The following is a 25,506-nucleotide window of genomic DNA, read 5'->3' as shown; positions in this document are numbered from 1 at the left end:
GTTCAAATTTAACTATATGTATTTTTCCAAATTTACCAAAAAGAAAGATAAAATTATATTTTAATACGATAAACAAAATCACTGATTCATCTACAAAATATTTCAAATTAATGATTGATCAAGAGTCTCACAAGATAAGTATCCGTATATAATTTATAGATGCATACAGCAATTTATTGAATGAATCCACTTGCACTGTTTCAAATACCTTTCCTCAAGGTTCTATCTGTAGTGAGATACTGGGTATACTTCCTTTTGATTTTTTAATCATATTTTGACTTCCCAAGTGTCACAGTGCTAAAGAATTCACCAGCCAATGCAGGGGACACAAGAGATGCAGGTTTAATATCTGGGTGGGGGAAGATCCCCTGGAATAGGAAACAGAAACTCACTCCAGTACTATTGCCTGGAGAATCCCACGGACAGAGAAGTCTAGTGGGCTACAGTCCATGGGGTTGCAGAATCAGACACAACTGAACCACTGAGCGCACACACACATACACACAGTTATATATAATCCATACTCACAAATAAAAATGAACGTATACATTTATGTTCTCCATCACACAACTTACGTTTTAGTTTTATTTTCTTTTTTATTAATACAATATTATTTAACTTTGCTTGTTAATCTGTCTCAAAGCTTGTGCAGTTCATCTGTCTTTACTCTCTAAACCCACCCAGCACTGGAAGAGAGTCTTATAATACTTTTTACATTCCCATCACATCAAACATAATATAGAGAAGCAGATGCTCAATTCATGACTCTTAATTAACACATTTGCTTTAATAAAAACTTATGGGAAAAATGGACTCTAATCCACTCTTATACCCTTTTATTATGAGTTAAATGTGAAGAGCTACTAACTTATTCCCAAAGCTAAAGAATATGTTTATTTAACAAATTATGTAAAGTATATATCAATATTTCAACCCTCAGCCATCTTCCACAAGGGGAAAGAAACTGTGATTTGTTTCCATAGATCTCTGAACCAGCTCTTAAGCAGCAGCAAAATGAATGGTGAACAGAAGTCAACAGAGATTGCTAATACAAAGCGGCTTCCTCAGATAAAAAGAAAGTTAGGAAGTTAAAGGAAATATGTTTTTAGGCCAGGACAAGAAGAAAAATATAAACAACAATAATGTTTAGAGGGGAAAGAATAAATAAAATAGAGTTGATGCAGCATTTCACATAGTTCAGATAACTCACTAAAGATTAAAATAAAGAAAATCACATGTAAGGTAGCTAACAATAGATATTCATATGATGAATGAAATGTTTTCTATGGCTCCGTAAAGCCACATTAAAGCTACAGAAGCATTCAGAAAGGCATGATGAAAAAAACTTCCAAAATACGCTTACAATGATATTCACTTTTTTCATATATATATATGTATTTTCCAAAAATATACATATTTTATATGCATAAAGTGTAGAAACAGGTAATATGAAATTGGGGCATAAAGTATATTTGTTTAATCAAAATTTAAAAATAATATATAGAAGAGGTTAAAATTTCGTGATAATTTCAGATACAGATAAATCTATGTATATCAGTTGAATTACTTCATGAAGCCACTTCCCCAGGTCCCCGAGCTGAGTTCCCTGCCGTTCCTCTATACTTCAGGGTACAGTATTAGCAATACTGCACTGCGCTTCCATCGTGTTTCTGTTGCGTCCACTAGACTATAAACTTCTTGAATGCAGGGATTGTGTCTTATTCAGTCCTATAGTCCTGTTATTAGCATGATGTTTTGCTAGGTCAATGGTTTCTTGAATGAATAAATGACATTTATTTGAAGGGATCCAGACAATGACGGAATCCTTGCAAAAATCACCTAGTGTATCACACTCCAAAGTGAACAGTTCAATTTTTACTAATGCCTATATCTACTTTCCCTTTGATATTTTCAGAGCTGCAAATATATAGGCAACAATGAAAACATGTCTTTTAAAGGCCAGATTTTCCTCTATATTGAACAGTATAGATTATGATATCCAACAGTGCAACGATTTATTTATAGGAGGTGCTAGTATCCCTTATGTTTGAAGATGATGCTATCACCTACCTTAAAAAGGCACACCCTTTTATTTCCAGTGGCTCTCCTGTATGCTCAGTATAATAGATTTGCAAAAGCTCAATTCAGAATAGAGCCACAGTGCGGCATTCTGATTGAGTTACCTCATCTCCCTAAATGTGTTAACCTCCAGAAGCTCAATATATCTTCATAATGCTTAGAATTATGTTTCCTTCATTTTCTAATTAAAGGCCTGATTATATTTATGACAGTTAGAGAATTTAATATGTGCATGTTTAGTTAGTTGAAAAATTAAATTCATCAGCTCACCTACTTTTCACTACAGCTATTATACTAACAAGAAAAATGTAAGTAGCCTTAATGTTATTCTCTCAAAATAAATTAGATAAATAATGTTTTCCCTTCATTATGTGAGGGAGGATGAAAAGAAGATAGTACTGAGAATAGGATTTAGAAAATAGGGAGAGAACATATACTTTAAGAAATTGATTGAAGGTGGAGCGGAATGAAAGAAATAGTATACACCAGAATGAAGTTTTACTTTACCCTCTAAAATTTTAAAAGTCGTTTAACAGAATTCATCAATATGGATTATAATATGACTCACTTCTCAAATCTGGATTTTGAATTTGTCCTAGAAAGAAAGTTTACTGCTTTGTCAGTGAACATTTGTACAAAATGTACTTAAGGATTCATATTTGACTAGAGTACTCAACCCTAACTGAATTTCTGAGGGAGAAGATGACTGTCCCTTTTAATGTAATTTGGAGATGCTATCTTGCTAGTAATATTTTCAAAATGTATATAGAGAATAATAAAACAAATAGTGACAAATTCATAATTATTGCTATATCAAGATCTTAGGGCTTAATGATAGGCTCAAAGCCATAGTACCACCTACCCTACACCCAAATATATTACACATCTCAGAAAATTGAAAATGTTACAATGGTAGACTTATGTAATCAATTTTATTTATTTAAGCTGTCTGGTTGTAACTCTTTACTTCTTAGGAATTTTAAAGATTTAGAAGCAGGTATCTTACTCCTCAATCTTGGAATAGGCACATATCTTCTTTTATGGAATGGTACTCTGCATACATTTGCCTCTGTTCACTGAACTTTAATTTAGAGACCACGTCTTGTGCACTTCTGAATCATTCCACCCTATGCTTTCACAGGTCTGGGCCTTGCTTTTGATTAACCTTTCTTCCTACAAGGCCTTCCTGTGCTCCACCTAGTAAAATGGTACTAGTATTACAAAAGACTTCCCTGTGGCTCAGCAGTAAAAGAATCTGAGACACAATTTGATCCCTGGGTAGGGAAGATTCCCTGGAGGAGAAAATGGCAACCCACTCCAGTATTCTTTCTGGGAAAATCCCATGGACAGAGGAGCCTGGTGGGCTACAGTCCATAGGGAATCGGACATGACTGAACACAGTACAGCATAGTATTTCAGAGCCCAATTCCAGTGTTCTGAATCTTTTCCTGATGCTTTCTAGCTTCCACCTGCCCTCAGTCAGGGTCACCTTACACCTTCCATGGACCCTAGTCTCCTCTGCCTTAACAGACACGTCCATCATGAAAAAAATCTTACCCATTATATGTAATGACTGTGTTGGTATAAAGATGGATGTAGTAATATGATACATTAAAACATTTTATTTGACTGAAAAGGTCCTTGTTTTTCTTCTGATTTTAAAAGAAACTGAAACATTGTCATGGGTCCCACATTAAAATGTACTGTGGATCCGAAGCATTGTTAATTATCGTGCCCAATGAACAATCAGTTCTATTCCAGGATCCTTCTCCAATGCTAGAGTTTAAAGATTCTACATGACCTTGTTCCCATAGTGTTTATTAACACCCAGCACAGTGCCAAGCAAAGAGCAGCCCTTAAGAAATTTTGTTTAATGTTGCTAGTTAAATTTTCACCATTTCTTTATCAGTTATTGATTACATTTTACCTTCCTAAAACTTATTGTGAGTTCCTCGAAGAAAGGGCCAAAGCCTTATGCACTTTCATATATCAGAGACTCATAAATTATTTGGTATATAGTAAATATCTATCGAATTGAATGAAATTGTGCTTATCTTTGCCAACTCACATCAGATGCCACTGACTGCCACTTGGGAGAAAATATTCTTCCAATAGAGAGGACTAACTTTCCGCATGAGAGGAATGTTTGAAGCTTGGATTGTCAATGAAAAGTATCTAGTTGTCTGATCCTCAGTTCTGACCTGAAATACACAAATAGCTAGAAATCATTTGTAATGATAATGAGCTGTGTTCTCATATTGGCATAATGCCTCTCTTTGACTGTTAAGGTTTAGCCATAGACCTGAAGATGAAAATACTTTATACAGTACAGAAAAGAAATGGATGAATGAGAAGTAACCTTAAAAATGATAGTTTATAAGAGTATACTTCATTTACTTATTATGATTTATTTGTTATTGTAATAAAATTTATCTTTCAACACTGATTTCCAGTGAGTATAAAAGCACAAAATAAAACTAAGAACTTGGAGCATATTAACTGCAAATCTAATCATTAGCTGTTTAATATCATCCAATATCTATTTACTAAATTAAAATGAACTACATGCATAAACTATTTGTTCATCCATTCAACTGATATGTGATAAATGCCTATTATAGACATTGTAGTAGATATAAATATGTTGACAGAAGATCTCAGTTTAGTGAGATAGATAAGCAGTCCATTATAAATATTATCCACTCAGATAATTATTAGGAGAGGTGAACGTTTGTGCTAGGTGAAAGGTAAGCAGAGCAACTGACCCTGATTTGGTTTGCAGTGGAGGTGCTTCAGGTTTTTGTTCATGAAATCTTCAAATGGCATTTTAAATGGCAAAAGTCATGAAAGAGAACTAAAAACATGAATTATAAAGAACAAAATATTTTTGCAGGCAGATTCTTTTCCAGCTGAGCCACCAGGGAAGCCCAAGAATACTGGAGTGGGTAGCCTAACCCTTCTCCAGGGGCTCTTCCAGACCTAGGAATTGAACCAAGGTCTTCTGCCTTGCAGGCGGATTCTTTACCAGCTGAGCTACCAGGGAAGCCCATCTATAATCATACCACACAGAATTAAGCTACACATTGAAGAACAAGGAAAATGCAACCAGAAGGAAAAGAGAACTGGCATTCAGGCATGAACAAATGCAAACAGGAGTGAGATGGCATCACAAAATCAGAAAAGGTGCTAGAGCATTGGGATCAGGGATATAGCCTGCGTTATATACATAATGTAAACCAGACTAGAGAGGGACTCTGGGGTCATCAAAGGCAGAAAACAAGCAGGAAAATGGTTGTTTCCCTGTAGGTCTGTATAGGGCCCCCATTCAGCAGGAGATGCAAGATGACTGAATATTCACGACACTCTTAGAGGTTGAAGATCAGAATGGAGCCTTTATAATCAGGTCAAAGGTTTTTAAAAGAAGACAAGGACTAGTGTTTCCCTTTCTCTCTTTTGAACAGACAGACCAAGTTATTCAAGTCATAAATTCTCCAGCGGACAACATAGAGGGTTGGGGGCAAGGGAGAGTTGATACTGCTATCTAAATTATTAATTATGAATGCTTCTTTTTTGCCTCTATTTAGATAATCAATTAATTTTCCATTTTGTTGAGTATATGCTGCTACATCATTAGTCCAATTTGATTCTTTAAGAGGTCATAGGCTTAATAGAAAACGAGAAAAAGAATGATAAACTCTATTTTTTCCGGATACATTTGTAAGCTTTTCAATAGTGACACCAATATGAATATTTCATAATTGCATATTTTCTTTTGGAGGACCAATAGCTGTTTTAATATAGAAACCATTAATAGAATTACCAGATGGGTGCTTTATTTACTTTTAAAGTGGGTTACGAATAGTAGCAATTAGTCATTGATGAAGACCTCTAAGTTGAGAGGTTTTTCATAATTCAGCACCATGATAAGTTTTTATTTCATCTGCAAAACAATAAATACAAAATCGTTTGTAAAAGGCAACATATGTCTTGACAATTTTCTAATTATCTGAGTGTAAAATACTCAATTCTCCTGCAGAAACAGAACTTTTCATATGACACATTTGTACTCTAAAGCCTACAAAAGATTACTAGAAATTGATGAATCCATATTTCTATGATTTGTTTTTATCTGATTCTATCCAGTCAGAGCCCAGAGTTATATTTATTTTTCCCACAAAATGAGGTAACTGCTTATATAAAAAACAAGGAGGGAGTATGGGTGTTGAGTTGAAAGCTGAATTTATTCAGAGATAGCATTAAAAACTAGACTCCACACTTTTCAGTGAAGGGAAGCATGCCAGATGGAAATTGGCCAAATGGTGTTCTTTTAGGAATTGCACTGAAGTTATTCTGAAGTGGGAATAAGAAAAGAGAGAAAATTTTCAACAAGATGCCCTGAAAAAGTTTTCTGGCTTTACTTGCCAATAAAGAAGCAGAAAACAATTATTATTATTCAAACATCTTAATCAATCTATAAGAAAGACTACCAAGTATTTTATCATAGGAGATGCAATTTTTAGTAGTATTTCTGTGATATTTGAAGTTTATCAATTGTATTCTCTCTCTAAAATAAATGATTGGGAATGGCATTTAATCCCTTTTCAATGTTTATTCCTTTAATCAGTCCTGGCATCTCTTCCAACCATCCCACGGTCTTTGTACATGTCTGAATCTCTCATCTTCTGCAAACACCAACCAGAGATATGTCTACATGCCCACCTCTCTCTCCTACACCAGCTAAGAAAAGAAGCCGCCTGTGTTACTGTAGGCACCCCCCAGAGAAACCACGGTCGCTGCACAAGCTTTGGCTCTTTCAGGAAAAAGGAACCTGGGTTGAAACTTCTCTTTCTTGAGAGCCTACAAAAATGTATGCTCTAATTAAACATTTGCTTTGAGATTTACAAAATATTTAACATCAGAAAGCCTCTCTCATCATCCATCAAACGGAATTTTCAAAGTGTGCCAGTAACCACCAAATTTTCTTTGTTACAAATAAATGATGACTGTTACCATCCATGCTGGGGTAGGCCTAGGAATGTAATAATATTTAGTTACTAACTCAGAACACTTGCTCCATCCTATCTTTAAAAATGCAACCAGAATCCAGAAATGTAATATTTGTGGTTTCAGACTACTTGTAGAAAGACTAATTTTATATTCAAATCTTAAGTGATTATAAAGAGTTACTTGGGACTGCAAAACATAGCATTATGTTTGATGAATAAGAATCTGTTCTATTTTTGTAGTGGAAAGCCCATGATTGCAGCTCATGATGCCTGACATCCTCACAGATCTACCTTAAAACAGTAATCCATGAACATGCCTTCGTGGTCATGTCTCAGTCCCAAGTGATATTTATAATCACAACACATGGATACCCAAGTAAATATGTATTCTTGCTTCAAAATAAGAAGCATGTTTTGCATTGCTTTCCTGAAAAGGAAAGTGAATGTAAGGAAAACAATATCTTGCTTTTGTTTGTATTTCATTGTTTACACTTTGGAGAATGACTGATATAACAATTAGAAACTTCTGATATGTTAACCCTATTAATAAAATAACTAATGAGCAAAGTATTTACATTTCAAACAAAGGTTTAAATACTGGAGTGGGTTGCCATGCCCTCCTCCAGGGGACTTTCTGACTCCAGGATCAAACCTTCATCTCTTCACTCTCCTGCATTGGCAGGAAGGCAGGTTCTTTATCATCAGTGTCACCTGGGATTTTAAACCTTGTATAAAAATCAAAAGGATAATAGCATATTTTCCAAAAATAGTAATTCTCCAAGAGAACTCCAGATCCAAAACAAATGCTATTCTGTTAACTTTTACAAATGTGATGAGAAAAACTAGAGATGCTTACAACATTCCAAATGCCTAAGGCACAGCAGACACCATTGTACCATCTAAAAATCACTTTACTTAAATAACCAAGTATATAAAAAATAAAACTTGATAACTCTGGTGATCAAAATGTAAACAAGTAAATCAAATAAAACTCTATGATAGCTTCTTTTATTTTTTCAGATTAAGTGTGATCAATTTGGGCAAACTAAGATTTGGGCAGAAATTGCAGTTCCAATGAGTGCTACAAAAATTAAATAACAGAGAAGTATGGTGAAGACAGTCAAGTCAACCACTGTGGGGACTTGATATCTGAAGTGAGATTTAAATGATAAAGAGGAGGCATGTATACAAAGACTGGAGGGGACAAAGAGTGTTCCAAAGAGCAAGCATAACAAGTTCAAAGGCTCTGAAGAAGGAAATCTTTCGGCATGTTTCAGTAACAGAAAAAAGGATCAGAGTGGCTTTGGTTTAGTGAATCATGCTGAGATTGAAAGAAATTGAGGTCCCAAAGGCAAGCTGGTACCCAATCAGGCCATGCTTGTAGACCATTTCGGAAGATTAGATATTATTCTCATTGTAATGGAAGGACACTGGAAGATTTGAAACAGGGGAAGGACATGTTTGCACTTGCACTTCAGAAATATCACTACAAGGACATTGTAGGGAGCGCAGGAGAATCAGAGACACAGCAGATGTTGGTGACTTGGATTAAGACTTAGAAGAGAAGGTGATGAAAAGTGGTCAGATTTAGTATACATTTGTGATGCACAGCTAATAGAAACTGCTGATTGACTAAGGTGGCTTATAAAGGAAAAAAGTAAAAGATGATCTCAGGGGTTTTCCTCTGAAAAAAAGTGGGTAGACAGCCATACTATTCACTCACATAAGCAAGGTTTACAAAGAGGGAAAACTGAGGTATATGAGGGGAAAAAATCAATAGTTCTACTTTTACTCTCTTATGTTTGTGATAATATTAATAGGAGCAATTACTGAGCACTTATTCTGTGTCAAGTATACTTCTAAACACATATATTTTTATTTATTTATGTCTTTTACTTAATCCTTCCAAGAAGTCCATGAAGTAGTTCTTATTATCATCCTCCTTTTAGAGATAAGAAAACTAAAGGACAGAGAGATTTGCCCTAGTCAGCCCCTGATAGAGTCAAGGAGAACCTGCTCCCAGAACCTACTGCATGACCACTGTGTAATGCTGCCTTTAGCTGTGGAAAAGTGGAATGGGTCCTTGTATTGAGTATGGAGCCCAGGGGAGAAGCCTGGGCTGGTGATACATAAAAACAAAATCCTGGGGCACCACATGCCTTAGACATCTAGTAGAAGCAGCATAGGGGACTAAGAAGATGTAGTGATTAGTGGAGGAGGAAAACCAAGTGAATATAGAGATCAGAAGTGCTCCAGGGAGAGGGAGTGAACAACCAGCCAAGATTCAGACCAGGAGACAGAATTGAGCACTGAATTCAGCAAAAGGAATTCTAGTGACTTTGATAGAGACATATCAGTGGAATGGAAAGGACAAAAGACCCACAGGAGTGGATTAAAAAGGCTTAAGGTGTAAGCAAGTGGTGAATGACAATATGGACATTGACAGGTTTTGGTAAAGATCAGAAACTTGGTGCTATCACTGGAGATGGTAGCTAAGACAGAACTTTCTCTTTTTTTTCTTTTTTAGTAGTTAGGAACTTTGTGTTTACGTTAGGTTATATTACCACATGTTTAAATGAAAATTACATGGCCTAGTACAGAAAAAGAAATTCACTCACTAGAACATATCTAAGACTAAAAACAAACTAAGTAAGTTACCATGCATGGGATCTGGGGGCTTCCCTGATGGCTAAGTGGGTAAAGAATCTGCCTGCCAATGCAGGAGACACAGAAGACGTGGGTTTAATCCCAGGGTCAGGAAGATCTCCTGGAGGAGGAAATGGCAACCCACTCCAGTATTCTTACCTGGAAAATCCCATGGACAGAGGAGCCTGGCAGGCTATAGTCCATGGGGTCGCAAAGAGTCAGACATGTCTGAGTACACATGCATGCATGGGAACTACTTGCAATGAGTTTTAAGTTTTATTCACATATATTTCACTACATGCTAGAACACTGTAAAAAACAGTAATCATCTTCCTATCTCAAGGCAAAGAGAAAGAGGGACATTCTCTTGAACTTCCCCTCCCAATTCTGAGACATTGTTCTATCATCTTAGTTCAATAAGCCCTATGTCTACAAAACCCAATCAATCAAACTGTTTTCTAAACTTTATCATCTACAAGTACTTCATCAATTCACTCCACCGATTTGGCAGTTAGCTTGTTTTACCTTGTTTGTTTTTTTCTTCTGTTGCTTGTTGCTATCCTAGATGGTTTGGATGACTCATTCATCTGTTTTAGCTTCAAAATTCTTTTGCCCCTATATTCAGTGACCTACACTCCCACACAGCTTTGGCAATCCACACCCATAGACACAAAATGGGTTGTTTCTAAACAAAAACACTCTACCGTACTATCTAGAATTGTGAAATTCTCTTCTCTCATCCTCTATCCCACTCATGCCCACAAAATTCCTCCTCAATGTCAAAGGCTAATGCTTTCCACTGCTTTGTCCTTCACATTTTAGCTGTCTCCAATCCTTCCTGGCTTGACTGTCATCTCTGCTTCATTTTGATCCCCCTGATAACACATTTTCATGGGTGCAATTGATTCTTCCATTCTTTGACCTTCTCTCACAGCTGCCTTGCCAATCCCACTACCAAATCAATCCTACCATCTGTTCACTCTCCTCCTCATCCTGGGCTGCCAAGAGTTACTGAGAAAATTGAATAACCACGCTGATTGACTCTGCTACAAATTTATGATTTCCGATGTCAGCTGAACTCTCAGAGCTGCTTAGCAGCCCTATTACTCATTCCTACTTGGCTGGTCTTCCCATTCCACACAGCAGCTGTTCCCACCACACCCTACTCAGATCTCCCACTCCCACCCTCACCCACCTAAACCCCAAAACATGATCTCACCTCCTCCTGCTGAGAATACTGAGGCTATCAGGCGTGACTCCCCTCTGCTTCCCTCCTCTACGTCTCCAAATTTATCAGTATTTTTACTCATAAGGACTTTATTTTGCATCTGAGAAGAAGAATCTTTATTCTCTTGTTCATCTGACCTTTTCATTCCATTCCTAGTTGACTCTGCCAAGACCTTGTTTCATCAATGGGGTTTCTATTTTCTGTTCAGTCCCTAAACTTCTTTCAACCCACAAACCTACCTGAAGTTCCCTATTTTTAAAAAAAAAAATCTTTTTTTCCTCCTTTTCCACCATCAAATTACTGTTTTCTCTTCTTTTCTGCAAAAATTCTTGGCAAAGGACCTTGGTTTCAATAGGTCTTTTTACTTAAAACTGATTCCATACAACCTGATGAAATCTTACTTGGCCATCATGCTGATGAAAATATTAGAAATTCTATAAAAAAAGAGGTTTTTCTGGCTCTTCAATTTTCTTGATCTGAATGCTGGGAGTTTGGCTTTAATACAAATTCATTTATTTACTGTTTCTCCCCATTTTTTAAAGGCATTTAAATTACCTAGGATTTAGTTCCCTCATATTTCAGTTGCAGATGCATGGGTCAATTTTAAGGATGTTCCAGGTTCCTCTGGGCTTCCCGGATGGTTCAGATGGTAAAGATTCTGCCTGTAATGCAGGAGACCTGGGTTCTATCCCTGAGTCAAGAAGATTCCCTAGAGAGGGGAATGGCAACCTACTCCAATATTCTTGCCTGGAGAATTCTGACAGAGGAGCCTGGTGGACTATAGTCCACCAGGGTTGCAATGAGTCAGACATGACTGAAGCAACTTACATTACTACTATTACAGGTTTCTTTGAGCAAATTACTTTCACCCACTGAATTTAGTGTGGCAAAACTGTTATTCAAAGTGTGGTCCCCTTCTTGTCAACCAGAAAGTTGACAAGCAACCCCAAAAGGATATTTCAACATTCCCTCTCGAGTCGAACAGTGAACTTGAAAGGAATAGTTTACCAGTCACTACTGACCTCTGAACTGACTTCTACCCTCTGGAGCTGGAATGGATCTTTCTCCTTTCTGAGCATGTTCACCTCCACAAGAGCTGATCTCCACCTCTTGGTTCCCAAAGCCATCTTCAGTTTAAAATACTAAATTGCAAACTTGGTTTTTACTGCTTGAAAATAAATTTTATGATTAGGATTAAATGAGCTCTTCTGCATAATATTTTTATTGTAAAGTCTAGTTCCTAGTAAAAGTTAAGTCAATTTTTGCTATTGTTATTATTAGTATGTCTATGGACAGAAATGCTTTCCATTTTTTTTCCAATTTTTCACCACATAATTTTAAGTTCTACATTTCTTCAAATTCAATCTGGTCATTCTTCCCATGTTCCCTCTACTCTAACCACACTTGGTGATGCGCCTTTTATCAAATAAATGATGAACTTTGATGCTTTCATTATTTTGCTTATGATTTCTTCTCCAGTTAAAATGCCTTTTTCTTCCCTCCTTAGTGTAAGTACATTTAATATAAGGCTCAATGCAAAAGCTGTTTGTATTATTCCCAAAAGTCTTTACTTTCTCTATTTCTGTTGTGCTGTAGAACCTGTAACACATTTGACACTCTTGGTAACGAGTTCCTTGAAAGCACAGATAGTATCTTTCCAATATTTATATTCCCAGACTCAAGCACAGTTTCTGGGATAAAGCAGGTATTCAAAAATTATTTTTGAGTAGTTATGTTATTTCCCTCTAGTGATCTTCAGAATAGAAATATACAACCTGAAATTTATATATATATGTACATGAATATATATTAATAATATATATTGACATATACATGAATCTGTGAAACACACATACATGAGGAGAAAATAAATATTTAAAGTATTTATTATATATCGAAACACATATGTGCATCCAAAATAATTCAGAATTTCTATACTTTTATGCTCCATTGGTTAATGCTTCAGCAATCAGTATATGATTCAACACTGACATTACTATTCCTGATACACTTTACTTATGATGTCAAGGAAAGTTATATTCGGAATTGGCATATCAAGCATTGAGAAAATTCTAAATTATATCCAATGGTAAGACAGTCTGAAAATATGATACATCAGAGATTGTACCATTTCATAATAATATTAGTAAGACAATTTTGATTTCTAAGTAATTTTTAAAAGTAAAAATTTAATTCTTTCAATTGAAGAAGATATGGTAAATTGTCACTCCATGGGTAACAGTAACATTAAAGACAAGATGGTATTCCTTCTGAAACCTATCAAACCCAATATAAATTTCAAACAATACAATCATTTGATTTAAAATTATATTAAAAAGCATACAAAATATGATTTATACAAGATTTTGCATAAATATTATGCTAAAATATAAAACAGGCATTTTGAAAATTGTTCATTGAGAATGTGGATATTTGTCTATAGAACGAGTTAAATATTTTGCATACATAGGATATGTGCAATATCTGCATTATATGGAATATTAAGAACAATCAGCAATGCAGAATAACTTTATAGGCCATCTTTGTTGGAAAATTTAAAAATATGAACAATACATATTAATCATTATTCACAGACCAGGGATTCTAAATTCTTGAAACACTGGATAGCCCGTGGCATGCTGTGGGCTCTTTCAGCTCTAACAGATTGAAGCTGAATTTCCTTGGTTGCAAGTCAAAGATCACACAGAAAACATCCAGGCAGAAGGCATCTAGTCTAATAGAATATGTATCTTTTAATTGGAATTAAAGATGAAAAAAGAAAGAGAAAAAAACAGTAACTTTGCAGGTCGTGCCTTCAATATTGATGATCTTTAAAAATTCCACTGTTACAGAACTGTCAGAACAGTCTCACTACAAATGAAATCCTATGAATTGTTTTTTTGTTTTTTTTCCAAAAGAAAACAGTAAGTCTTAAAAGGGGCAGGACTGTGAAAATCATATCCACATTATCTGTGGCATAAATTCTTTCTTTCTAAACCATGAAACACAGAAAGTAAGCAAAAATCACTGAAAATACTTTAATGATATGTTACAAGGTCAAAATAAAATACTTTTGGGTAAGTGTGAAATACTAATCAGCTTATAGCTTGAACAGTGAGCTCAGACAATGATAGGGGTAGAAATGAGATGGCATGGATTTGATGAGTGATAATTCTTCAGCCTTCAGCCTCAAGATAGCCTCTGAGGCATGACTTACCTGAGATCATAGCTTAACATCAAGGGAAGTCTTTTGTGACAGTCATTATTTCAGCGAGAAAATTTTTATATTTAAATGAATCTTTCTATCTATATGCAAACATCATATAGATTTGCCATAGCCCCACACATAAACATTTTAAGTTGAACTGAACTCCAAGTTCAAAGAATAGTTTCAAGTCTATTGATTTTAGAAACATTTCTTTTGTTATTGTACTAAGTCCTCTACTAAGGAAATAAGTCTCTAGAGAGGAGCAGTGTATTGGTACCAAGAAATGACCAAACTACTACCTATTCCACATGAAGTGTGGTCACTAATAGTACAGCATTCCAAGTCTAAGAGAAATATCTCTCTTAAAGAACAATCCAGATCCCTTTCAGGATATTTGTTTCTTCCTTTTCTTCGAAAAGCTTTTGAAAGTTATTCCCCTAACAAATCAAGGCCTCCACTCCCCTATACTTAAAGACCTCTGCCATCCGACTCCCATTTCTCTTAGAATCATGTTGAATCTCCTTAACATGAAATCTAATGCTGTTTATATCTTGATCTATTTCCTGGTTTCCTTTTAGACCATTCTGCCTTGGCATCTACTTGTATTCCACCAGACCCCTTACTTTTGGCACCATGTAGTCATCACATCTGGTTAACATAGTTATCTTTGTAATAACAGGATTTCTGCACTAGAGTAGATCCTGAGTAATACAGAACACAAGCTCTAACAAAGCTTATATGATTTATGACATATATGTATCTAAATAGGTGCGTATTACCTTAACTGTTACCCAACATTTAATTCCTTATAGGAATGTGACTTCCTCTGCACCTAATCTATTGTAGAAATGCAATAAATATTTATTGAGGAACTACTTAAACATTTCAATGAATGACCTAGAATCACATAAAATTCCCATCTGTATCATCAAATGAATTCAATCACTGTTTAATAAGCATTTACTAATTTAGAATTTATTAACCTACTATTGGCAGGCTTCCCAGGTGGCACAGTGGTTAAGAATCTGCCTACCAATTCAGGAGATGCAAAAGACACAGGTTCAATCCCTGGGTTGGGAAAATCCCCTGGAGAAGGAAATGGCAACCCACTCCAGTATTTTCACCTGGAGGATTCCATGGACAGAGGAGCCTGGGGGGATACAGTCTATGGGGTCTTAAATAGTAGGACATGACTGAGCACACACACTTCAACCTACTATAAGCAAGGCACTTTGCTCACAACTGAGGGGAGATGGCAAATATGTGTCAGACTTGGGCCACTCTTGTGAAGAGATTATGATGTAACAATAAAATAAAATTTAATAGATATAGTCACCTACATGCACAAAAACTTTTCCATCATTAAAGGTAGGAAGCCCCAGCTAATATAAAATCATGCAGATAAAGTAACTTAAAATTAGCACTCATGATCTGGTAATCAGAAAGAGTTTAACAAAAGAAGAATCAAGGAAGGAAGGATTCACTCATGTAAAATAAGAAGACAGAGATTTGCTGGAGGAGATGAAAGTAAAGGTTAAGGCAAACTGGTAAGTAAGTGTGAAGCAGGCGAAGTCACTCAAAAGTTACCAGGCTTAACTGGAGCATAGAGTTCATTAAAAGAAGGATGAAAAGTAAAAATTTGAGAGCTCCCTCTCTTAATCAGAGGAATAAGATTCTAGATTAGAAACAAGCAGGCACTAAATGTTCCTGAGCATGGCCTAAGAAGAAGCAAGTCGTTCTGTCCTTGCAATGTTTGGGATACTTCAGCCTTCAATGTAATATCTGAATATATCATACGTATTTTGTACACAACTTTAATAGCAGTTCAAGCATGCTTCCCATGCCTAGCCATGATCTATTTTATCTTACAGTCTCGATCAGCTGTCAGTAGCAAACAGAGAAAGCATTTATTATTTAACACATATTTTTATGATCCTGTATTGCTAGATGGCACAGTAAGTGAAGTAACTTCCAATAACAGTTATCAGGGCATATCAATTTCTAATTCAACTAAACACAAAGTAATGGTGACTACTGAAGGATGATGCTAGAGACATCTATGTGAAAAGCAATCAATCTAAAGATCTAACTGCAACATATATTTTAGAACAAGTTAACTGGAAAAATTACAGCAAACTATTTCAAGAAAACTGAATAAAACATTCCTCACAGTTAAACAAAACTGAATGGCAACAGAAATGATGTAGCAATAGCCAAAAAGAAAATACCACAGTGTAAAACATGTCCCCCACAATCATGACAGTGATTAACATAATTAATCACTTTATTTTTATTAATATAATTCCAAATATTCAAAGAAAGTGGAGGTAAGAATATGATCTCACCAAATTACCCTCCTGAAGTATACCTGAAATAAATAAATAAATCTGTTAGATATTTCACCAGTGTTTGTTTTAATCAGTAGTTTCTAAATGCTAAGAGATATTCCTGGAAACAGTTCAAACTATGTGTTAATAATTGATCATATTTTACTATAATCTCTTTTATAAATATAGCTATGTTTTATAAGCATGTTTACATGCTAAACATAGACATAATCTAAAGTAAAGTCACTCAGTCATGTCCAACTCTTTGCGACCCCATGGACTATAGCCTACCAGGCTCCTCTGTCCATGGGATTTTCCAGGCAAGAGTACTGGAGTGGGTTGCCATTTCCTTCTCCAGGGGATCTTTCCGACACTATCCCCCAAATGCCTTTCTGAGACATACTGAACAGCAAGCTTATTTATAAAGTTTATGAAGTCTACACCAAAAAAATAATTCCAAAATCAAGTTTAAATTCATGTAAGGGTTTAAGGAAACCACGGTTTAAAATCAGGCGCATCTGAAGTTTGAATCTCAAACTAACTCATGACCAGCGTTTTGGTATAAAACAAATCTGTCTGTTTTTAATAGTACTCAGACACACATATATTATGGTGGACACTATTGTGAATTGCATTCAGACTGTTTCTGGAATCTTAGTTCAACTAGTGAATGGCTACATGACTGGTGTAACATTTCTGAGCCTTTCTTTAATAATAGCTGTTATTTATACATTCTCACTTTATGCCAGGCATGGCCATAAGTGTTATATATCAACTTATACTTACTCATTATATGACATACAACTTATACAGCATATTCATGCATGCACATTTGCTAATGCTACCGTAAGACTACTAGTATCTTCATTTAAACACATGACAGGTTAAATAACTTGCCCAAAGTCTCAAAGACTGGTCCATAATCAATGCTGTAAACACTACATTTTTAATTCATGAATTATATATACCTTTAAGTCATATTTTCACAGGAACTCCAAGAGAGGACAAAATACAACAATTCAAACGTTCAGTAAATGTTTTTAAACTGAAAGATCACTCATAGATCAGATCATTATCAGGTAACAGATTAAAAATTAAATTGCAACTTTCTGATTATCTAAAGATATAATAACACCATTAAAAGAAAGAAGCTTAAGAATAACTTATCTTTATGTTCATCCTAGCAAAAATGTTTACTGAATTATATTTTTTACCACAAGGTCAAATTAATCCTTATTTTAGAAAACTGCTGTTTCTGTTCAGTCACTAAGTCGTGTCTCACGCTTTGTGACCCCATGGGCTGCAGCATGCTAGGCTTCCCTGTCCTTCATTATCTCCTGGAGTTTGCTCAGATTCACGTCCACTGGGTAAGTGAGGCTATCTAACCATCTCATCCCCTGCTGCCTACTCAGAAACTAAAACTTCCAATTGATTATGCACTATAATTAAAAATTCATAATTTTTATATATTTCTATTCCCTTTGCCAAAAATTTATGCTAAATGATAAGGGAGCAATTTGAACTGATGTGTTAGACAAAAGTCAAAGAGAAAAAAAAATTAAGTGTTTTTTTCCCTCTTTATAACGTTTTGCTTAACAGTGTCTTTAGATTTCCATAAATACTCAGTTCTGTGCACAATAACGTATCTGTGAGCAACATGATAAAAGTGACGTTCCAAATGGCATCCATACATTAACTGCCAAAGGAGGCTACATAATAATTTTTGAAAGTGAAAAAAAGGCCTCTGGACCTTCTATAGTATGCAAAGTCAAAGGAAATGGATAGCCTAATGATAGAGCCACGAGGAGGTGGCCAGCAGAGTTCAGTGATTGGGAGAGAAAGCTTGACAAAATCTAGGTACATTAGTCAGTTCCTTAAAATATTTTATTTCTCTGCAAGTTCTGAATTATCAGCAGTGTAAAAAGTACCTCCAGAGGATTCTATATTTTATACCCCTATATTCATAACTACTATAGCCATTCTTCATACTGTTGTAAAAAGGCAGAACCAATCAGCTGGCAGATGACTGTCTTTGGCTCAGCAGAAACTTCCATTTTGTGTAATAAAGACAAACACACACAATCTGAATACATTCTCACTGGGGAGGGGAGGAGGGGTGGGAGACTCCTTTCATGTCATTTACTTTATAAATTATTTCTAAGATGCATATTTTTTTTCCTCAGGCTGTCCAAAGGCAGAGTTCCATTGTGCCTTTCCAAAATGCAGTCCTTTGTAAGTGATTTCAATGTCCCTTAATAGAATCCTATGAATCACATTATACATTCAAAAATATGATCACCCTAATACATATCTTTTATATTTTTTCTCTCAAAATTGTAAGCAGAACTTCTCTTTTACTGAAGTGTATCCTTTAGACATTTACTTGTGGTCATTTGGAATTTAAAATGTACTTCATTTAACACTATTGCACATATAGTTATTAGATAGGCTTTTAATTTGTGGAAGGATTCATACCATAAAAATGCTTAAAAAATCTGTTCTAGATTCAGATTAAAAAGTATATGTATGTTCTCTTCTTTTAAAATGAAGAATTATTTTTAATTCTGGTAGCATATGATATGAAAAGTGAAAAAAAAAGTGAAAGTGTGAGTCGCTCAGTCGTGTCCGATTCTTTGTGACCCCATGCATGTGATAAAACCATCAACAATTCTAAAGCTCTTTCATTTTTTTTCCTTGTCTCCATTAGACCCACTGGGAGTACAATGGCTTAGGTCACAACATGAAACATAATGCTAATTAATCTGCTAATTAACTGGTATAAGAAATATATTGCATGAAGCAGATTGCTGTATTACTTTGTTTCAACTTTTGTGTAACCACTCATTTAGAATCATCTAATGATGCTCTTTAATCCAAATGTTAATCTCAGATGGCAGTAACACATGATTGCTGAGGAGCTCCCATGTAAGACATGTACTGCATTTCTTCCCCGTACTAAAAATGGTTTATTGAAAGATGAAAAGATGCTTTGTTTATAGATCCTTGGTATTCATTTGAATATAATCTCTTTTAACGTGGCACTAATAACAAGATATCCTCAAAAACATTTGCTCAAACATCTTCATCTAAATAGTGAGACATCCGTTTGATAAGTTAACACAGGATTTTTATTAAAAAGGCTCATATAATCAATTGCTTCGTCAATATTATCAGTATTTTCCTTAACACATTTTTTTTTCAATTACATGACTTTACCAACCAAGTTTCAATTTGGGGTTCAAATAAATGGCAGATTTGTAACTAATAAATATTAAGGGGTTTTAAAAAGTCAAGCAGCAGAATAGTTAGATTGTGCTATACCCACTTGAAATCTACTATCAAGAGGCAGCCGGTTTCTGATCTTTCTGAAATGCATATACCAAATGCCTGCTGCTTTCATAAGCCTGACACATAGGGGAGAAAAAGTCCTTGCTGACCTACCTTTTAACTGCTAGACACAGAGAGAAGAAAGATTAGAGACCCAGGTCCCCTTCAGTTGCTACTGAGACAGATTTTCACTGACACAACTGGGCAATAGCAATTTAAAAAAATAGTTGAGCTGCACCTGATCTCGGAACACCGATCTCTTAAAGCAGCAAGTGTTCACTTTCCCTCCAACATCTAAGGACTGAGTCTAGAAAGATATTCATTTTTAATCACATTAATCTTAACTCCTCATCAGAAATTCACAAAAAGCAGCATAAGATAGGTTATTATAGGGGAATTAGCATCCATAAAAATACACAGTAGCCAGCTGTTTCATTAAAAACTGTAGAAATTAATAAAATGCATAGTTTAATAAAAATCTGTAGTTGGCTTTTTTTCTTTTCAGTTGCTAAACTGTGATCTAAACTTAAAAATAACTTTCTCCTGTTTTCACTAGCAATTCTATGAGTTTACAAGAACACAGAGCCACTTCTGAGGCCTATGTTTTCCAAAGTCACAGTTATTCAATATATTTCATCTAGAAAGTAGTTTAAAACAGGCAAAACTGAGTATTTTCAGTGCTTATTTGTTTTCTTCTCTCCAGTATGCTTACTGAACCAACTACTATGCTTAAAATGAAAGCCACTGCCTTCGCCGATACTAAATATGATCCAATTCAATTCAGCACATATTCAGTTTGTATTTCATACATTCAAATCTTATCAGCCAATAAAAGCAGCACTGTCTTCTGCTTAATGAAGGACTTTGAAAATAAAGCCCTCATCATATTTAACAGATATTAAATATTTTCAAAGAACAACAACTGCCTGTTTATGGATTGACTGTCATAATCAGCATTACCCTTAGTTTTTATGATAAGCTGATATAGTTCCCATTCTTAAGTTTCACAATTTTTAAGCTATTAATAATGTGAGAGAATTGTATTCCCTTATGATTGTGGATAAAGTGATCTCCAAAAATTGTTTCTTAACCTTTTAGAAACTTTCATCATGTAACACAGGCTGGATTTCAGCTTTCACGGTTTCCTTTCACTCGTCTATGACTGAAGAAATTACAGCTCGCAGAACTCCCAGATTTGAACAGTAGTGGATCAGAAACTGATGCATTCCCCTGGAGAACTTGGACCTGCACAATTTTTCTGAGTTTCACACCATAGCATACAGAATATAGTGAGGGCTTAGCATTACACTTTTCTGTGAGGTGCTTTTTATTTCACTTTTGCCAGTGATACTGAGTTTATTTTGGCCCATGAACGTCTCAGCCAACAATCACCTCATTCTATTCATTTCAATTATAAAAACAATAAGAAAATTAATAATACCATTGTTTATTGAGTTCTTGTTATGTCACACTCACTTTGCCTGGATGAATCTCATTTAATCATCACAACTAAATTATGAAGTAGACACTGTTTTAACTCCATATTACATACAAAGCAATGGAGGTAGACAGATGTTATTTGCTCAAAAGTCATTCAAGTTATGTGCATGAACCATGTTTCAAACTCAGGCAGCCTAGATTCCAGACCCTGAACTCTTAACCACTGTGATATCCCATCATTTAGCACATGGCATTGTAACATTCAGCCTGCATGGCTGGAATTCCCATTAGACTGGGAGCTCTCCCTATTCAAAGAATGCAGTTGACATATTCCTCAGTCCACTCAGATTCCAGCAGCAAAGTCTTTATTTAAAAAGAAGTTGCAGCAAATAGTACATATTTATATTAATACACTTCAAGCATGCAAAACAAGTAACTTAGAGAAAAACTTTTCTCTTCTTCCCTTTATACAGTATTTAGAGCAGACCTTTCATCACAGATTCCATCTTTATCCAATATTTCAGTGAACTAGAACATCTGAACACCTTTCACATCTAAGTCATGCATTCTGAATCTGCCTCACACAGGTTAAAAATGTGTGATCTAGAGAACCACAAAATTTATCTCTGCACCCCCAAATAGTTTTAGAACTCCTAACTGCAATAGTGTTTGTCATGAAAGCTGTGACCCACCTATTGAATGTGGCCTCTGAAACCAGACTGGCGGGGCTCAATGCTCAGCACTATCTCCTGCTAATTCTGTAGCTTTGCAAATTTACCAAAACTCTCTGTTCCTCATTTTCCTCATCTGTAAAATGGGTCTCATGCAATAATAGTATCTAACCTCATGAGGTTGATATAAATATTAAACAGAGCAATTACTATATCATCTGTGCACAGAGTAGGGTCTTGGGAACTTACATTTAAAATATTATCAGAGGAATATGAAAATCTGTTTGACTATATATACCAAAACAGTGAAGTAGAATAATAGCAGCCCCCCCCCCAAAATAGCAATAACTAAAAACAAATTTTCATTCCCAATGATTTTTTTTTTTATCCATGCGTATTCAATCTGATGGATTCTGGACATAATTTTTCAAGTGGAATTCCCATTCACAATTATACTGCTCTGTGTAGCCATTTCCCTGAAGCCAAGTCTAGTCTTCTCTCCCTCCTCTCTTTTTTCCCCAAATGGATAGAGGCAAAGGACAAGTATAGAAGTTTTAAGTAGAGATACTAGGACTTGGGAGAGGCTTAATAGGTCCCCTTTAAATTTTTAATCTTGCAAAATAAAGACTAAATTAACAAAATTAAATTTTATTATCAATATCAGTTCCATAAATGGCTAGAAGTTCACCTAAATGAAAAAAAAAAAAATTCAGAGTGATCAATCTCTGCATAAGGATCCCTGAAGATTATCCATGCCATCTTTGTGATATTGAAAGTGACAGTATTTTGCAAGTCAGTATGCTGCAATGAAAAAAAATCCACAAGATATATATGCTTTCATTTTGCTTCCCACTGTTTCTCTGACCTTTCTCAGTTGGAGTAGTAGCAGGAAACTAAAATAAAAGTACTGTTTTTCTGTGTGAGGCACTTTGTGAATAAACAATCATGAAATCAGAACAGTTGTAAGACTTCTCTGCTTGTTGCTTCTCCTAAACAGAGAATTACTATCAGACGAAAGAGCCTGCGGCAATAAACATCAGGGGCTAGTGTTTCTCTTCTGAAACCAATCAGGCTGATCCAAGTCCAGAAATGCCTTTGAAGTTATAGAGACCTTCCTGTGTTGATCAATCCTTGAGTGGTAAAGAGCAAGAAAAACTGGTTCTAGATCTTTAATACATTCTGCCAGGGAATGCATTCAACTCAATGAAGTACAAAAAGGTTTCCTCTATTATAAATTGAGTGATTTTGTACTTGGGTGCCGCTTGGTTCAGTTAACTTAGAGGGAGCTATTGATTCCAGACGTGATTATTTGTATGTCAGCGCATATCTCTATTAAGTCAAGCTAAGGCTGGAACAGCAACAACTGTAAATTCATATTTTTTCTTGGTCCTAAGGCATAGGTTGAGATTTGGGTCAATTTAAGTGGAAAACAGCATGTGATTCTCTTAATAAGGATGATCACTATTGATTATTGATATAATCACTATTCTATAGCATGGTGTTAATATTTCTAGGATATCAAAACCTAAGAATTAAGTTAATTTATCAGGAGTTAAGAATGCAAATGATTTTAAAATTGATGGTTCAGTCCAAACCCATCATTTATGGGTGAGAGAGCTTAGCACCGGGTAATGCAAAAAATGTATCCTCAAGTCTGGCTATTTAGCACCAGAATAAAATTTGGCATCAAGACTCCTGACCCTGTTCAGGGTGCTATTCTCCAAACGTTCTCAAATATCTCTCTGTCAAACCTTTTCTCTTTATCTTAAGTGGCTAAGCTCTTCACTTTCAAATTGTAAAGATGCAGAAAATATAGTTTAAAACCAGCAACATAAATACACTTTACATCTCATTTTGTTTTAAGAGACTATTAAAAATACAGACATTTTATAAAGTAGACTTCTTTATTATTTTGGCCACAGAAAAATATTCAATACAGTAGAATTATACCGTTTGTAGACTTATAATTTATTATAATAGCATAAAAACCAAAATCCCTGTAATAGTATAGATAGGGTACCAGCTTCAGTTGATTGTCACATAGAAAGAAGAGGTAAAAATTAATCAGTAAGATAAAGAGAAATGAACATAAATACCAGAGTACAATAGTTTCAAAATTATTATGGCACATGGTGACCTCAAAAAATACATCAATCTGTTTGAAATACTATCAAATCTATGTTAATGCATGGTCACTTGTATAATTCAGATTGAAAAAAAGTGGGGAAAAAAACACATGTAACTTATTGGCATATTTAAAAGTTAGAACACAAATATTTCCCCAGTCTCATCTATAAGAGCATCCGTGATTCACATTCTCTGTCGCTGAGTAAAAAAATCTTAAGGAATATAGTAAGACTTTCCAACTGTTTTCAAACTGATTTCACAGGAGCCTACTCTCATTATTTTCAGACATCAGTACTATCTTAATTTAAATGGCTCAATTGCATTAAATATTATACTTAATTGGAGAGCCTTTGCAGTAGTCATTCTATCTTCAGAACTGCCTCTTTCGTGAATAATAATCTTTAATATGATCATGACACATAGGAAATGGCTTAAGACGGTTTACTCTACCTCTTTACATTCTAGGTAACAAACCAAAGTGCAAATGTCAATCGTTAAGTTTTACCTTCTCCCATTGATACATACAGGCACACACACAAATGCATACATATACACTCACACCCATACACAAATTAGACTTTATACAGTATCTTCAATTGAGTAAGTAACTATAATGCAAAGAGTTACTTCCCACATGCAATTCACCTTTAATAAAATCTTAAAAAGTCCTCCTCTGCATACCTAAATGCATAGGACCACAAATGTAAAAGGCCAATTTCCTATTAAATAATGGCCGTACATTTCTATAACACTTAACAGGATTTACCCTAAATTCAATCAGAAATTGTATCAAATGTCTGTGAGATATATCTTGATCTTCTGCTTTTACACCATAATAAACTCTGTTTCAACAAGTATCTGATTGACCTAAATTTTATTTTCTCGTATGTCCATTAGTTTCTGATTTTCCCTGATTGGCAGTAGTATTTCTTCTTAGCCTTGTGAAATAGTATGGAACAATCTAATTTTCTCAGAATTTAGTCCTGAGGTATACGTTTCCATTTTCTTTGTTGATCTAGCACAGGCTCAGGTGATTTCTACACAATGCATCCAATTAGTTCAAGCAAGGCAAATGAAATCACATCTATAATAATTTTCATCTTATTAACTATAAACAGTAAGTAAGAGGATATGTTTCTCCACTCTTTGCTTGAGTCCTTTCAAGTGCAAACCAAAGGAAAAGGATTTCCTGTTCTTTCCATACTCTTGAATGTGATGATATTTGATTCAGTTTCTCCACTGTAATTGATAAGACTGTAAAACCTCTCTCACATCCCTTCTTGATTCTATACTGAGAGCTTAATTTTCTTTTTCAACTGTTTGCAAATTATAGTTTGATTCCTTTTTTGCCGAGAATTTATTTTGTTTTCTTCCAAATCAGAGCTTCATTTTACTCAGCTAGTGGTCCTGCCCCTTGGGAATCGATTTCTTTTTACACAGGACTAAT

General features: G+C 35.1%; 1 protein-coding gene and 1 long non-coding RNA gene across 8 annotated transcripts in view; one reads left to right on the top strand and one right to left on the bottom strand.

The window, feature by feature from the left end:
- PCDH7 (protocadherin 7) overlaps nt 1-25,506 on the bottom strand; it is a 446,943-nt gene that overhangs the window by 348,402 nt on the left and 73,035 nt on the right. The window lies entirely within an intron of this gene.
- LOC122673595 lies at nt 1,497-24,119 on the top strand. The gene is made up of 3 exons (XR_006334734.1): nt 1,497-1,520; nt 5,964-5,971; nt 23,984-24,119. It is a non-coding gene; the product is annotated as an uncharacterized LOC122673595 (long non-coding RNA).

The sequence above is a fragment of the Cervus elaphus genome, chromosome 17, assembly GCF_910594005.1.
Source record: "Cervus elaphus chromosome 17, mCerEla1.1, whole genome shotgun sequence".
NCBI classification, from domain to species: domain Eukaryota; kingdom Metazoa; phylum Chordata; class Mammalia; order Artiodactyla; family Cervidae; genus Cervus; species Cervus elaphus.
The sequence above is the reverse complement of the archived record's forward strand: the minus strand, read 5'-3'. Positions and strand labels throughout refer to the sequence as shown.